Raw genomic sequence first — 16,390 nt, forward strand, 5'->3', positions numbered from 1 at the left:
TCCTCCCCTGGCCCCCCATGTATCCTCCCCTGCCCCCATGTACCCTCCCCTGCCCCCCCATGTACCCTCCCCTGGCCCCCATGTACCCTCCCCTGGGCCCCCATGTACCCTCCCCTGGCCCCCCATGTACCCTCCCCTGGGCCCCCATGTACCCTCCCCTGGCCCCTATGTACCCTCCCCTGGGCCCCCATGTACCCTCCCCTGGCCCCCCATGTACCCTCCCCTGGCCCCTATGTATCCTCTCCTGGCCCCCCATGTACCCTCCCCTGGCCCCTATGTATCCTCTCCTGGCCCCGATGTACCCTCCCCTGGTCCCCATGTATCCTCCCCTGGGCCCCCATGTATCCTCCCCTGGCCCCCATGTATCCTACCCTGAGCCCCCATGTATCCTTCCCTTCTCTGGCCCCATGGCTCCTCCCCTGGCCCCCATGTATCCTTCCCTGGCCCCCATGTACCCTCCCCTGGGCCCCCATGTACCCTCCCCTGGCCCCCATGTATCCTCCCCTGTCCCCCATGTATCCTTCCCTGGGCCCCCATGTACCCTCCCCTGTCCCCCATGTATCCTCCCCTGGCCCCATGTACCCTCCCCTGGCCCCCCATGCACCCTCCCCTGGGCCCCCATGTACCCTCCCCTGGCCCCCCATGTACCCTCCCCTGGCCCCATGTACCCTCCCCTGGCCCCCATGTACCCTCCCCTGGCCCCATGTATCCTCCCCTGGCCCCCATGTATCCTCTCCTGACCCCCATGTACTCTCCCCTGCCCCCCAATGTATCCTCCCCTGGCCCCCATGTATCCTCCCCTGGCCCCCATGTACCCTCCCCTGGCCCCATGTACCCTCCCCTGGGCCCCCATGTACCCTCCCCTGGCCCCCATGTACCCTCCCCTGGGCCCCCATGTACCCTCCCCTGGCCCCCATGTACCCTCCCCTGGCCCCATGTACCCTCCCCTGGGCCCCCATGTACTCTCCCCTGGCCCCCATGGACCCTCCCCTGGGCCCCCATGTACCCTCCCCTGGCCCCATGTACCCTCCCCTGGGCCCCCATGTACCCTCCCCTGGCCCCCATGTACCCTCCCCTGGGCCCCCATGTACCCTCCCCTGGCCCCCATGTACCCTCCCCTGGCCCCATGTATCCTCCCCTGGCCCCCATGTATCCTCTCCTGACCCCCATGTACCCTCCCCTGGCCCCCAATGTATCCTCCCCTGGCCCCCATGTATCCTCCCCTGGACACCATGTATCCTCTCCTGGCCCCCCATGTACCCTCCCCTGGCCTCCTTGTACCGTCCCCTGGCCCCCATGTATCCTCCCTTGGCCCCCATGTATCCTCCCTTGGCCCCCATGTATCCTCCCCTAGCCCCACATGTATCCTCCCCTGGCCCCCCATGTACCCTCCCCTGGCCCCCCATGTACCCTCCCCTGGGCCCCATGTACCCTCCCCTGACCCCCATGTACCCTCCCCTGGCCCCCATGTACCCTCCCCTGGCCCCCTATGTACCCTCCCCTGGCCCCCATGTATCCTCCCCTTGCCCCCATGTACCCTCCCCTGGGCCCCCATGTATCCTCCCCTGGCCCCCATGTACCCTCCCCTGGCCCCCATGTACCCTCCCCTGGCCCCCCATGTACCCTCCCCTGGGCCCCCATGTATCCCACCCTGGGCCCCCATGTACCCTCCCCTGGGCCCCCATGAACCCTCCCCTGGCCCCCATGAACCCTCCCCTGGGCCCCCATGAACCCTCCCCTGGCCCCCATGAACCCTCCCCTGGCCCCTATGTATCCTCTCCTGGCCCCCCATGTACCCTCCCCTGGCCCCTATGTATCCTCTCCTGGCCCCCCATGTACCCTCGCCTGGCCCCTATGTATCCTCTCCTGGCCCCCCATGTACCCTCCCCTGGCCCCTATGTATCCTCTCCTGGCCCCCCATGTACCCTCCCCTGGCCCCTATGTATCCTCTCCTGGCCCCCCATGTACCCTCCCCTGGCCCCCATGTATCCTCCCCTGGCCCCCCATGTATCCTCCCCTGGCCCCATGTACCCTCACCTGGCCCCTATGTATCCTCTCCTGGCCCCGCCTGGCCCCGCCCCTTCTCTGCCCCCATGGCTCCTCCCCTGGCCCCATGTATCCTCCCCTGGCCCCCCATGTATCCTCCCCTGCCCCCCATGTACCCTCCCCTGCCCCCCCATGTACCCTCCCCTGGCCCCCATGTACCCTCCCCTGGGCCCCCATGTACCCTCCCCTGGCCCCCCATGTACCCTCCCCTGGGCCCCCATGTACCCTCCCCTGGCCCCTATGTACCCTCCCCTGGGCCCCCATGTACCCTCCCCTGGCCCCCCATGTACCCTCCCCTGGCCCCTATGTATCCTCTCCTGGCCCCCCATGTACCCTCCCCTGGCCCCTATGTATCCTCTCCTGGCCCCGATGTACCCTCCCCTGGTCCCCATGTATCCTCCCCTGGGCCCCCATGTATCCTCCCCTGGCCCCCATGTATCCTCCCCTGGGCCCCCATGTATCCTTCCCTTCTCTGGCCCCATGGCTCCTCCCCTGGCCCCCATGTATCCTTCCCTGGCCCCCATGTATCCTTCCCTGGGCCCCCATGTACCCTCCCCTGGCCCCCATGTATCCTCCCCTGTCCCCCATGTATCCTCCCCTGGCCCCATGTACCCTCCCCTGGCCCCCCATGCACCCTCCCCTGGGCCCCCATGTACCCTCCCCTGGCCCCCCATGTACCCTCCCCTGGCCCCATGTACCCTCCCCTGGCCCCCATGTACCCTCCCCTGGCCCCCCATGTACCCTCCCCTGGGCCCCCATGTATCCCACCCTGGGCCCCCATGTACCCTCCCCTGGCCCCTATGTATCCTCTCCTGGCCCCCCATGTACCCTCCCCTGGCCCCTATGTATCCTCTCCTGGCCCCCCATGTACCCTCCCCTGGCCCCTATGTATCCTCTCCTGGCCCCCCATGTACCCTCCCCTGGCCCATATGTATCCTCTCCTGGCCCCCCCATGTATCCTCCCCTGGGCCCCCATGTATCCTTCCCTTCTGTGACCCCATGGCCCCCGCCCCTTCTCTGGCCCCATGGCTCCTCCCCTGGCCCCATGTATCCTCCCCTGGCCCCCCATGTATCCTCCCCTGGCCCCCCTTGTATCCTCCCCTGCCCCCCATGTACCCTCCCCTGCCCCCCCATGTACCCTCCCCTGGCCCCCATGTACCCTCCCCAGGGCCCCCATGTACCCTGCCCTGGCCCCCATGTATCCTCCCTTGGCCCCCATGTATCCTTCCTTGGCCCCCATGTATCCTGCCCTGGCCCCCCATGTATCCTCCCCTGGCCCCCATGTACCCTCCCCTGGCCCCTATGTATCCTCTCCTGGCCCCGCCTGGCCCCGCCCCTTCTCTGCCCCCATGGCTCCTCCCCTGGCCCCATGTATCCTCCCCTGGCCCCCCATGTATCCTCCCCTGCCCCCATGTACCCTCCCCTGCCCCCCCATGTACCCTCCCCTGGCCCCAATGTACCCTCCCCTGGGCCCCCATGTACCCTCCCCTGGCCCCCCATGTACCCTCCCCTGGGCCCCCATGTACCCTCCCCTGGCCCCTATGTACCCTCCCCTGGGCCCCCATGTACCCTCCCCTGGCCCCCCATGTACCCTCCCCTGGCCCCTATGTATCCTCTCCTGGCCCCCCATGTACCCTCCCCTGGCCCCTATGTATCCTCTCCTGGCCCCGATGTACCCTCCCCTGGTCCCCATGTATCCTCCCCTGGGCCCCCATGTATCCTCCCCTGGCCCCCATGTATCCTACCCTGAGCCCCCATGTATCCTTCCCTTCTCTGGCCCCATGGCTCCTCCCCTGGCCCCCATGTATCCTTCCCTGGCCCCCATGTACCCTCCCCTGGGCCCCCATGTACCCTCCCCTGGCCCCCATGTATCCTCCCCTGTCCCCCATGTATCCTTCCCTGGGCCCCCATGTACCCTCCCCTGTCCCCCATGTATCCTCCCCTGGCCCCATGTACCCTCCCCTGGCCCCCCATGCACCCTCCCCTGGGCCCCCATGTACCCTCCCCTGGCCCCCCATGTACCCTCCCCTGGCCCCATGTACCCTCCCCTGGCCCCCATGTACCCTCCCCTGGCCCCATGTATCCTCCCCTGGCCCCCATGTATCCTCTCCTGACCCCCATGTACTCTCCCCTGGCCCCCAATGTATCCTCCCCTGGCCCCCATGTATCCTCCCCTGGCCCCCATGTACCCTCCCCTGGCCCCATGTACCCTCCCCTGGGCCCCCATGTACCCTCCCCTGGCCCCCATGTACCCTCCCCTGGGCCCCCATGTACCCTCCCCTGGCCCCCATGTACCCTCCCCTGGCCCCATGTACCCTCCCCTGGGCCCCCATGTACTCTCCCCTGGCCCCCATGGACCCTCCCCTGGGCCCCCATGTACCCTCCCCTGGCCCCATGTACCCTCCCCTGGGCCCCCATGTACCCTCCCCTGGCCCCCATGTACCCTCCCCTGGGCCCCCATGTACCCTCCCCTGGCCCCCATGTACCCTCCCCTGGCCCCATGTATCCTCCCCTGGCCCCCATGTATCCTCTCCTGACCCCCATGTACCCTCCCCTGGCCCCCAATGTATCCTCCCCTGGCCCCCATGTATCCTCCCCTGGACACCATGTATCCTCTCCTGGCCCCCCATGTACCCTCCCCTGGCCTCCTTGTACCGTCCCCTGGCCCCCATGTATCCTCCCTTGGCCCCCATGTATCCTCCCTTGGCCCCCATGTATCCTCCCCTAGCCCCACATGTATCCTCCCCTGGCCCCCCATGTACCCTCCCCTGGCCCCCCATGTACCCTCCCCTGGGCCCCATGTACCCTCCCCTGACCCCCATGTACCCTCCCCTGGCCCCCATGTACCCTCCCCTGGCCCCCTATGTACCCTCCCCTGGCCCCCATGTATCCTCCCCTTGCCCCCATGTACCCTCCCCTGGCCCCCTATGTACCCTCCCCTGGCCCCCATGTATCCTCCCCTGGCCCCCATGTACCCTCCCCTGGCCCACATGTACCCTCCCCTAGCCCCCCATGTACCCTCCCCTGGCCCCCATGTACCCTCCCCTGGCCCCCATGTATCCTCTCCTGGGCCCCAATGTACCCGCCCCTGGCCCCCCATGTACCCTCCCCTGGACACCATGTATCCTCCCCATGGCCCCCATGTACCCTCCCCTGGCCCCCCATGTACCCTCCCCTGGGCCCCCATGTACCCTCCCCTGGCCCCCATGTACCCTCCCCTGGCCCCCCATGTACCCTCCCCTGGCCCCATGTATCCTTCCCTGGCCCCCATGTATCCTGCCCTGGCCCCCCATGTACCCTGCCCTGGGCCCCCATGTACCCTCCCCTGGCCCCATGTATCCTCCCCTGGCCCCCATGTATCCTGCCCTGGCCCCCCATGTACCCTCCCCTGGCCCCATGTATCCTCCCCTTGCCCCCATGTACCCTCCCCTGGCCCCCATGTACCCTCCCCTGGCCCCATGTACCCTCCCCTGGGCCCCCATGTACCCTCCCCTGGCCCCCATGTACCCTCCCCTGGCCCCCATGTATCCTCTCCTGACCCCCATGTACCCTCCCCTGGTCCCCATGTACCCTCCCCTGGCCCCATGTACCCTCCCCTGGGCCCCATGTACCCTCCCCTGGCCCCAATGTATCCTCCCCTGGCCCCATGTACCCTCCCCTGGCCCCCCCATGTACCCTCCCCTGACCCCCATGTATCCTCCCCTGACCCCCATGTACCCTCCCCTGACCCCCATGTATCCTCCCCTGACCCCCATGTACCCTCCCCTGACCCCCATGTATCCTCCCCTGACCCCCATGTACCCTCCCGTGACCCCCAGGTGTCCTCCCCTGGCCTCCATGTATCCTACCCTGACCCCCATGTATCCTCTCCTGGCCCCCAATGTATCCTCCCCTGGCCCCCATGTACCCTCCCCTGGCCCCCAATGTATCCTCCCCTGGCCCCCATGTACCCTCCCCTGGGCCCCCATGTACCCTCCCCTGGCCCCCATGTACCCTCCCGTGACCCCCAGGTGTCCTCCCCTGACCCCCATGTACCCTCCCGTGACCCCCAGGTGTCCTCCCCTGGCCCCCATGTACCCTCCCCTGGCCCCCAATGTATCCTCCCCTGGCCCCCATGTACCCTCCCCTGGGCCCCCATGTACCCTCCCCTGACCCCCATGTACCCTCCCCTGACCCCCATGTATCCTCCCCTGACCCCCATGTACCCTCCCGTGACCCCCAGGTGTCCTCCCCTGGCCTCCATGTATCCTACCCTGACCCCCATGTATCCTCTCCTGGCCCCCAATGTATCCTCCCCTGGCCCCCATGTACCCTCCCCTGGCCCCCAATGTATCCTCCCCTGGCCCCCAATGTATCCTCCCCTGACCCCCATGTACCCTCCCCTGACCCCCATGTATCCTCCCCTGACCCCCATGTACCCTCCCGTGACCCCCAGGTGTCCTCCCCTGGCCTCCATGTATCCTACCCTGACCCCCATGTATCCTCTCCTGGCCCCCAATGTATCCTCCCCTGGCCCCCATGTACCCTCCCCTGGCCCCCAATGTATCCTCCCCTGGCCCCCATGTACCCTCCCCTGGCCCCCAATGTATCCTCCCCTGGCCCCCATGTACCCTCCCCTGGCCCCCCATGTACCCTCCCCTGGCCCCCATGTATCCTCCCCTGGCCCCCATGTACCCTCCCCTGGGCCCCCATGTACCCTCCCTTGGCCCCCATGTATCCTCCCCTGGGCCCCCATGTACCCTCCCGTGACCCCCAGGTGTCCTCCCCTGGCCTCCATGTACCCTCCCCTGGCCCCCAATGTATCCTCCCCTGGCCCCCAATGTATCCTCCCCTGACCCCCATGTACCCTCCCCTGACCCCCATGTATCCTCCCCTGACCCCCATGTACCCTCCCGTGACCCCCAGGTGTCCTCCCCTGGCCTCCATGTATCCTACCCTGACCCCCATGTACCCTCCCCTGGGCCCCCATGTACCCTCCCCTGGCCCCCATGTACCCTCCCCTGGCCCCCAATGTATCCTCCCCTGGCCCCCATGTACCCTCCCCTGGCCCCCAATGTATCCTCCCCTGGCCCCCATGTACCCTCCCCTGGCCCCCCATGTACCCTCCCCTGGCCCCCATGTATCCTCCCCTGGCCCCCATGTACCCTCCCCTGGGCCCCCATGTACCCTCCCTTGGCCCCCATGTATCCTCCCCTGGCCCCATGTACCCTCCCCTGGCCCCATGTACCCTCCCCTGGGCCCCATGTACCCTCCCCTGGGCCCCCATGTACCCTCCCCTGGCCCCCATGTATCCTCCCCTGGCCCCCATGTACCCTCCCCTGGCCCCCCATGTACCCTCCCCTGGCCCCCATGTATCCTCCCCTGGCCCCCATGTACCCTCCCCTGGCCCCCCATGTACCCTCCCCTGGCCCCCATGTATCCTCCCCTGGCCCCCATGTACCCTCCCCTGGCCCCCCATGTACCCTCCCCTGGCCTCCATGTATCCTACCCTGACCCCCATGTACCCTCCCCTGGGCCCCCATGTACCCTCCCCTGGCCCCCATGTACCCTCCCCTGGCCCCCAATGTATCCTCCCCTGGCCCCCATGTACCCTCCCCTGGCCCCCAATGTATCCTCCCCTGGCCCCCATGTACCCTCCCCTGGCCCCCCATGTACCCTCCCCTGGCCCCCATGTATCCTCCCCTGGCCCCCATGTACCCTCCCCTGGGCCCCCATGTACCCTCCCTTGGCCCCCATGTATCCTCCCCTGGGCCCCCATGTACCCTCCCCTGGGCCCCCATGTATCCTCCCCTGGCCCCCATGTACCCTCCCCTGGGCCCCCATGTACCCTTTCCTGGCCCCCATGTACCCTCCCCTGGCCCCCCATGTACCCTCCCCTGGGCCCCCATGTACCCTCCCCTGGCCCCCCATGTATCCTCCCCTGGCCCCCATGTACCCTCACCTGGCCCCCCATGTACCCTCCCCTGGCCCCCCATGTACCCTCCCCTGGCCCCCATGTACCCTCCCTTGGCCCCCATGTACCCTCCCCTGGGCCCCCATGTACCCTCCCCTGGCCCCCATGTACCCTCCCCTGGCCCCATGTATCCTCCCCTGGCCCCCATGTATCCTCTCCTGACCCCCATGTACCCTCCCCTGGCCCCCATGTATCCTCCCCTGGCCCCATGTACCCTCCCCTGGCCCCCCATGTACCCTCCCCTGGCCTCCATGTATCCTACCCTGACCCCCATGTACCCTCCCCTGGGCCCCCATGTACCCTCCCCTGGCCCCCATGTACCCTCCCCTGGCCCCCAATGTATCCTCCCCTGGCCCCGCCCCCTCGAGGGGGGGTTGAAAGGCAGCTTCACTCCGGGCAACGGTTCCATCCTGGAGCCGATGTTTGACCCAATCAGAGCCGTTCTTCCTTTCTTGCGCGTGCAGTGACTGAAGCCAATGAGCGGCGTCCTTAGGTCAACAAGTCAGAAGCGCGCCTGCCTCGCGGGCAGAACACAAACTTTACACGGAGAAACTCCCACTGCTTGTTATAGCATCCAATGGGAGCGCGGAGGGTGGCAGCCAATCCGATGCTGCGCTGTCACCAGCTGCAACCAATGGTAATGAGGAGGATGGCAGCCAATATGAACCGGAGCTGCTTTAGCAGTAACCAATGGGAGGCGTGGGAAGCTGGGTCCTGTTCGTGGCGGAAGCGGTTGGAGCCTTGAACGCTGGGAGCCTCGAACAGCAGCAGCGGCGGCGGGGGCTCCTCGCGGGTGCGAGCCTCGGACCCGCGGCCGGTGGGGGCTCAGTGAGTGAGCGCGTGCGCTGCGCCCCCCCCCGGCGCGGCCTGACCTGTCCCGCCCCCCCCCCGCGGTGGGGCCCCCTCTGTGCTCCGTCAGTCCTCGGGCCTGGTGAGGGGCTCAGACCTGCAGTCTTTCCTGTCCGGGGGGGGGTTCTGTCCTCTGAGGGGGGGGGTCCTGTCCTCTGAGGGGGGGGGTCCTGTCCTCTGAGGGGGGGGGTCCTGTCCTCTGAGGGGGGGGGTCCTGTCCTCTGAGGGGGGGGGTCCTGTCCTCTGAGGGGGGGTCCTGTCCTCTGAGGGGGGGGGTCCTGTCCTCTGAGGGGGGGTCCCTGTCCTCTGAGGGGGGGGTCCTGTCCTCTGAGGGGGGGTCCTGTCCTCTGGGGGGGGGTCCTGTCCTCTGAGGGGGGTCTGTCCTCTGAGGGGGCGTCTGTCCTCTGAGGGGGTGTCTGTCCTCTGAGGGGGGGTCCTGTCCTCTGAGGGGGGGGTCCTGTCCTGTGGGTGGGCTGTCCTCTGAGGGGGGTCTGTCCTCTGAGGGGGGGCTGTCCTCTGATGGGGGGGGTCCTGTCCTCTGAGAGGGGGGTCCTGTCCTCTGAGGGGGGGCTGTCCTCTGAGGGGGGGCTGTCCTCTGAGGGGGTCCTGTCCTCTGAGGGGGGGTCCCTGTCCTCTGAGGGGGGGTCCTGTCCTCTGAGGGGGGGTCCTGTCCTCTGAGGGGGGGGGGTCCTGTCCTCTGAGGGGGGGGGCCCTGTCCTCTGAGGGGGGGGTCCTGTCCTCTGAGGGGGGTCCTGTCCTCTGAGGAGGGGGGTCCTGTCCTCTGAGGGGGGGTCCTGTCCTCTGAGGGGGGGTCCTGTCCTCTGAGGGGGGGGTCCTGTCCTCTGAGGGGGGGGTCCTGTCCTCTGAGGAGGGGGGTCCTGTCCTCTGAGGAGGGGGGTCCTGTCCTCTGAGGGGGGGGGGGCCTGTCCTCTGAGGGGGGGGTCCTGTCCTCTGAGGGGGGGTCCTGTCCTCTGAGGGGGGGTCCTGTCCTCTGAGGGGGGGTCCTGTCCTCTGAGGGGGGTCCTGTCCTCTGAGGGGGGGGGGCCTGTCCTCTGAGGGGGGGTCCTGTCCTCTGAGGGGGGGTCCTGTCCTCTGAGGGGGGGGGGTCTGTCCTCTGAGGGGGGGGGGTCCTGTCCTCTGAGGGGGGGCTGTCCTCTGAGGGGGGGTCCTGTCCTCTGAGGGGGGGTCCTGTCCTCTGAGGGGGGTCTGTCCTCTGAGGGGGGGTCTGTCCTCTGAGGGGGGTTCTGTCCTCTGAGGGGGGTCTGTCCTCTGGGGGTGGGTCCTGTCCTCTGAGGGGGGGTCCTGTCCTCTGAGGGGGGGCTGTCCTCTGAGGGGGGGTCTGTCCTCTGAGGGGGGGCTGTCCTCTGAGGGGGGGCTGTCCTCTGAGGGGGGGTCTGTCCTCTGAGGGGGGTTCTGTCCTCTGAGGGGGGGTCCTGTCCTCTGAGGGGGTCCTGTCCTCTGAGGGGGGGTCCTGTCCTCTGAGGGGGGGTCCTGTCCTCTGAGGGGGGGGGGTCTGTCCTCTGAGGGGGGTTCTGTCCTCTGAGGGGGGTCTGTCCTCTGGGGGTGGGTCCTGTCCTCTGAGGGGGGGTCCTGTCCTCTGAGGGGGGGCTGTCCTCTGAGGGGGGGTCTGTCCTCTGAGGGGGGTTCTGTCCTCTGAGGGGGGTCTGTCCTCTGGGGGGGGTCCTGTCCTCTGAGGGGGGTTCTGTCCTCTGAGGGGGGGTCTGTCCTCTGGGGGGGGTCCTGTCCTCTGAGGGGGGGGGGGGTCTGTCCTCTGAGGGGGGTTCTGTCCTCTGAGGGGGGTCTGTCCTCTGGGGGGGGTCCTGTCCTCTGAGGGGGGGGGTCCTGTCCTCTGGGGGTGGGTCCTGTCCTCTGGGGGGGGGTCCTGTCCTCTGAGGGGGGTCTGTCCTCTGAGGGGGCGTCTGTCCTCTGAGGGGGTGTCTGTCCTCTGAGGGGGGGTCCTGTCCTCTGAGGGGGGGTCCTGTCCTCTGAGGGGGGGTCCTGTCCTCTGAGGGGGGGCTGTCCTCTGAGGGTGGGTCCTGTCCTCTGAGGGTGGGTCCTGTCCTCTGAGGGGGGGTCCTGTCCTCTGAGGGGGGGTCCTGTCCTCTGAGGGGGGGTCCTGTCCTCTGAGGGGGGGCTGTCCTCTGAGGGGGGTTCTGTCCTCTGAGGGGGGGGTCCTATCCTCTGAGGGGGTCCTGTCCTCTGAGGGGGGGCTGTCCTCTGAGGGGGGTTCTGTCCTCTGAGGGGGGTTCTGTCCTCTGAGGGGGGTTCTGTCCTCTGAGGGGGGTCTGTCCTCTGGGGGTGGGTCCTGTCCTCTGAGGGGGGGTCCTGTCCTCTGAGTGGGGTTCTGTCCTCTGGGGGTGGGTCCTGTCCTCTGAGGGGGGGTCCTGTCCTCTGAGGGGGGGCTGTCCTCTGAGGGGGGGCTGTCCTCTGAGGGGGGGCTGTCCTCTGAGGGGGGGGCTGTCCTCTGAGGGGGGGGTCCTGTCCTCTGAGGGGGGGGTCCTGTCCTCTGAGGGGGGGGTCCTGTCCTCTGAGGGGGGGTCCTGTCCTCTGAGGGGGGGCTGTCCTCTGATGGGGGGGTCCTGTCCTCTGAGAGGGGGGGGCTGTCCTCTGAGAGGGGGGGGCTGTCCTCTGAGGGGGGGGTCCTGTCCTCTGAGGGGGGGTCCTGTCCTCTGAGGGGGGGGTCCTGTCCTCTGAGGGGGGGGTCCTGTCCTCTGAGGAGGGGGGTCCTGTCCTCTGAGGAGGGGGGTCCTGTCCTCTGAGGAGGGGGGTCCTGTCCTCTGAGGAGGGGGGTCCTGTCCTCTGAGGGGGGGGTCCTGTCCTCTGAGGGGGGGGTCCTGTCCTCTGAGGGGGGGGGGGTCCTGTCCTCTGAGGGGGGGGTCCTCTGAGGGGGGGTCCTGTCCTCTGAGGGGGGGTCCTGTCCTCTGAGTGGGGGGTCCTGTCCTCTGAGTGGGGGGTCCTGTCCTCTGAGGGGGTCCTGTCCTCTGGGGGGGGTCCTGTCCTCTGAGGGGGGGGTCCTGTCCTCTGAGGGGGGGGGTCCTGTCCTCTGAGGGGGGGGGTCCTGTCCTCTGGGGGGGGGGTCCTGTCCTCTGGGGGGGGTCCTGTCCTCTGGGGGGGGGGGGTCCTGTCCTCTGGGGGGGGGGTCCTGTCCTCTGAGGGGGGTCCTGTCCTCTGAGGGGGGTCCTGTCCTCTGAGGGGGGTCCTGTCCTCTGAGAGGGGGGGGGTCCTGTCCTCTGAGGGGGGGGTCCTGTCCTCTGAGGGGGGGGTCCTGTCCTCTGAGGGGGGGGCTGTCCTCTGGGGGTGGGTCCTGTCCTCTGAGGGGGTCCTGTCCTCTGAGAGGGGGGGCTGTCCTCTGAGGGGGGTCCTGTCCTATGAGGGGGGTCTGTCCTCTGGGGGTGGGTCCTGTCCTCTGAGGGGGGGTCCTGTCCTCTGAGGGGGGGTCCTGTCCTCTGAGGGGGGTCCTGTCCTGTGGGTGGGCTGTCCTCTGAGGGGGGGTCCTGTCCTCTGAGGGGGGGGGGGCTGTCCTCTGAGGGGGGGTCCTGTCTTCTGAGGGGGGGTCCTGTCTTCTGAGGGGGGGTCCTGTCCTCTGAGGGGGTGTCTGTCCTCTGAGGGGGTGTCTGTCCTCTGAGGGGGTGTCTGTCCTCTGAGGGGGTGTCTGTCCTCTGAGGGGGTGTCTGTCCTCTGAGGGGGTGTCTGTCCTCTGAGGGGGGGTCCTGTCCTCTGAGGGGGGGTCCTGTCCTCTGAGGGGGGGTCCTGTCCTGTGGGTGGGCTGTCCTCTGAGGGGGGGGTCCTGTCCTCTGAGGGGGGTCTGTCCTCTGAGGGGGGTCTGTCCTCTGAGGGGGTGTCTGTCCTCTGAGGGGGGGTCCTGTCCTCTGAGGGGGGGGTCCTGTCCTGTGGGTGGGCTGTCCTCTGAGGGGGGTCTGTCCTCTGAGGGGGGGCTGTCCTCTGATGGGGGGGGTCCTGTCCTCTGAGAGGGGGGGGCTGTCCTCTGAGGGGGGGCTGTCCTCTGAGGGGGGGCTGTCCTCTGATGGGGGGGTCCTGTCCTCTGAGTGGGGGGCCCTGTCCTCTGAGGGGGGTCCTGTCCTCTGGGGGTGGGTCCTGTCCTCTGAGGGGGGGTCCTGTCCTGTGGGTGGGCTGTCCTCTGAGGGGGGGTCCTGTCCTCTGGGGGGGTCCTGTCCTCTGAGGGGGGTCCTGTCCTCTGAGGGGGGTCTGTCCTCTGAGGGGGGTCTGTCCTCTGAGGGGGGGTCCTGTCCTCTGAGGGGGGGTCCTGTCCTCTGAGGGGGGTCCTGTCCTCTGAGGGGGGGTCCTGTCCTCTGAGGGGGGGTCCTGTCCTGTGGGGGGTCTGTCCTCTGAGAGGGGGGGCTGTCCTCTGAGGGGGGGGGGGCTGTCCTCTGAGGGGGGGGTCCTGTCCTCTGAGGGGGGTCCTGTCCTCTGAGGGGGGTCCTGTCCTCTGAGGGGGGTCCTGTCCTCTGAGGGGGGTCCTGTCCTCTGAGGGGGGGTCCTGTCCTCTGAGGGGGGGTCCTGTCCTCTGAGGGGGGGTCCTGTCCTCTGAGGGGGGGTCCTGTCCTCTGAGGGGGGGTCCTGTCCTCTGGGGGGGGTGGGGTCCTGTCCTCTGGGGGGGGTCCTGTCCTCTGAGGGGGGGTCCTGTCCTCTGGGGGGTGGGGTCCTGTCCTCTGAGGGGGGGTCCTGTCCTCTGAGGGGGGGGGGCTGTCCTCTGAGGGGGGGTCCTGTCTTCTGAGGGGGGTCCTGTCCTCTGAGGGGGGTCTGTCCTCTGAGGGGGTGTCTGTCCTCTGAGGGGGTGTCTGTCCTCTGAGGGGGTCTGTCCTCTGAGGGGGGGTCCTGTCCTCTGAGGGGGGGTCCTGTCCTGTGGGTGGGCTGTCCTCTGAGGGGGGGGTCCTGTCCTCTGAGGGGGGTCTGTCCTCTGAGGGGGCGTCTGTCCTCTGAGGGGGTGTCTGTCCTCTGAGGGGGGGTCCTGTCCTCTGAGGGGGGGGTCCTGTCCTGTGGGTGGGCTGTCCTCTGAGGGGGGTCTGTCCTCTGAGGGGGGGCTGTCCTCTGATGGGGGGGGTCCTGTCCTCTGAGAGGGGGGTCCTGTCCTCTGAGGGGGGGCTGTCCTCTGAGGGGGGGCTGTCCTCTGAGGGGGGGCTGTCCTCTGATGGGGGGGTCCTGTCCTCTGAGTGGGGGGCCCTGTCCTCTGAGGGGGGTCCTGTCCTCTGGGGGTGGGTCCTGTCCTCTGGGGGTGGGTCCTGTCCTCTGAGGGGGGGTCCTGTCCTGTGGGTGGGTCCTGTCCTCTGGGGGGGTCCTGTCCTCTGAGGGGGGTCCTGTCCTCTGAGGGGGGTCTGTCCTCTGAGGGGGGTCCTGTCCTCTGAGGGGGGTCTGTCCTCTGAGGGGGGGTCCTGTCCTCTGAGGGGGGGTCCTGTCCTCTGAGGGGGGGTCCTGTCCTCTGAGGGGGGGTCCTGTCCTCTGAGGGGGGTCCTGTCCTGTGGGGGGTCCTGTCCTCTGAGAGGGGGGGCTGTCCTCTGAGGGGGGGGGGCTGTCATCTGAGGGGGGGTCCTGTCATCTGAGGGGGGGTCCTGTCATCTGAGGGGGGGTCCTGTCCTCTGAGGGGGGTCCTGTCCTCTGAGGGGGGGGCTGTCCTCTGAGGGGGGGGGGGCTGTCATCTGAGGGGGGGTCCTGTCCTCTGAGGGGGGTCCTGTCCTCTGAGGGGGGTCCTGTCCTCTGAGGGGGGTCCTGTCCTCTGAGGGGGGGGTCCTGTCCTCTGAGGGGGGGTCCTGTCCTCTGAGGGGGGGTCCTGTCCTCTGAGGGGGGGTCCTGTCCTCTGAGGGGGGGTCCTGTCCTCTGAGGGGGGGTCCTGTCCTCTGAGGGGGGCTGTCCTCTGAGGGGGGGGGGTTTGTCCTCTGAGGGGGGGGCTGTCCTCTGGGGGGGGTGGGGTCCTGTCCTCTGGGGGGTGGGGTCCTGTCCTCTGGGGGGTGGGGTCCTGTCCTCTGAGGGGGGGCTGTCCTCTGAGGGGGGGGGGTTGTCCTCTGAGGGGGGGGTCCTGTCCTCTGAGGGGGGGGGGCTGTCCTCTTAAGGGTGGGTCCTGTCCTCTTGAGGGTGGGGTCCTGTCCTCTTGGGGGTGGGGTCCTGTCCTCTTGGGGGTGGGGTCCTGTCCTCTTGGGGGTGGGGTCCTGTCCTCTTGGGGGTGGGGTCCTGTCCTCTGAGGGGGGGGCTGTCCTCTGGGGGGGGGTCCTGTCCTCTGAGGGGGGGTCCTGTCCTCTGAGGGGGGGTCCTGTCCTCTGAGGCGGGGTCCTGTCCTCTGAGGGGGGGTCCTGTCCTCTGAGAGGGGGGGCTGTCCTCTGAGGGGGGTCCTGTCCTCTGAGGGAGGGGGGTCCTGTCCTCTGAGGGGGGTGGGTCCTGTCCTCTGAGGGGGGGTCCTGTCCTCTGAGGGGGGTCCTGTCCTGTGGGTGGGCTGTCCTCTGAGGGGGGGTCCTGTCTTCTGAGGGGGGGGGTCCTGTCCTCTGAGGGGGTCCTGTCCTCTGAGAGGGGGGGGGGTCCTGTCTTCTGAGGGGGGGGGTCTGTCCTCTATGGGGGGGCTGTCCTCTGATGGGGGGGTCCTGTCCTCTGATGGGGGGGTCCTGTCCTCTGAGGGGGGGTCCTGTCCTCTGAGGGGGGGGTCCTGTCCTCTGAGGGGGGTCCTGTCCTCTGAGGGGGGGGTCCTGTCCTCTGAGGGGGGGGGGTCCTGTCCTCTGAGGGGGGGGGTCCTGTCCTCTGAGGGGGGGGTCCTGTCCTCTGAGGGGGGGGTCCTGTCCTCTGAGGGGGTCCTGTCCTCTGAGAGGGGGGGGGTCCTGTCTTCTGAGGGGGGGGGTCCTGTCCTCTGAGGGGGGTCCTGTCCTCTGAGGGGGGGCTGTCCTCTGAGGGGGGGTCCTGTCCTGTGGGTGGGCTGTCCTCTGAGGGGGGGGTCCTGTCCTCTGAGGGGGGGGTCCTGTCCTCTGAGAGGGGGGGCTGTCCTCTGAGGGGGGGTCCTGTCCTCTGAGGGGGGTCCTGTCCTCTGAGAGGGGGGGCTGTCCTCTGATGGGGGGGTCCTGTCCTCTGAGGGGGGGTCCTGTCCTCTGAGAGGGGGGCTGTCCTCTGAGGGGGGGGGGGCTGTCCTCTGAGGGGGGGGTCCTGTCCTCTGAGGGGGGTCCTGTCCTCTGAGAGGGGGGCTGTCCTCTGATGGGGGGGTCCTGTCCTGTGGGTGGGCTGTCCTATGAGGGGGGGTCTGTCCTCTGAGGGGGGGCTGTCCTCTGATGGGGGGGTCCTGTCCTCTGATGGGGGGGTCCTGTCCTCTGATGGGGGGGGTCCTGTCCTCTGATGGGGGGTCCTGTCCTGTGGGTGGGCTGTCCTCTGAGGAGGGGGGCTGCCCTCTGGGGGGGGATCCTGTCCGCTGAGGGGGGGTCCTGTCCTCTGATGGGGGGGTACTGTCCTGTGGGTGGGCTGCCTTTGTGGGGGGGTCCTGTCCTCTGAGGAGGGGGGCTGCCCTCTGGGGGGGGGTCCTGTCAGCTGAGGGGGGGTCCTGTCCTCTGAGGGGGG

General features: G+C 68.7%; 2 protein-coding genes across 3 annotated transcripts in view; one reads left to right on the forward strand and one right to left on the reverse strand.

Moving 5' to 3' along the window:
• The window catches only part of LOC144807732 (uncharacterized), a 770,734-nt gene that overhangs the window by 324,706 nt on the left and 429,638 nt on the right, over positions 1-16,390 (reverse strand). The gene's annotated exons all lie outside the window — the stretch shown is intronic.
• LOC144807734 (uncharacterized) overlaps positions 8,697-16,390 on the forward strand; it is a 28,874-nt gene continuing 21,180 nt past the window's right edge. Inside the window, exon 1 of one of the 2 annotated variants that reach the window (XM_078673400.1) lies at positions 8,697-8,827. The gene's annotated coding sequence lies outside the window, so the exon portion shown is untranslated. Of the gene's footprint in view, positions 8,931-16,390 lie in introns of both variants that reach the window. The other variant, XM_078673401.1, reaches the window with a different exon arrangement.

This window comes from Lissotriton helveticus, chromosome 1_2 (genome assembly GCF_964261635.1).
Source record: "Lissotriton helveticus chromosome 1_2, aLisHel1.1, whole genome shotgun sequence".
Taxonomy (NCBI): Eukaryota; Metazoa; Chordata; class Amphibia; order Caudata; family Salamandridae; genus Lissotriton; species Lissotriton helveticus.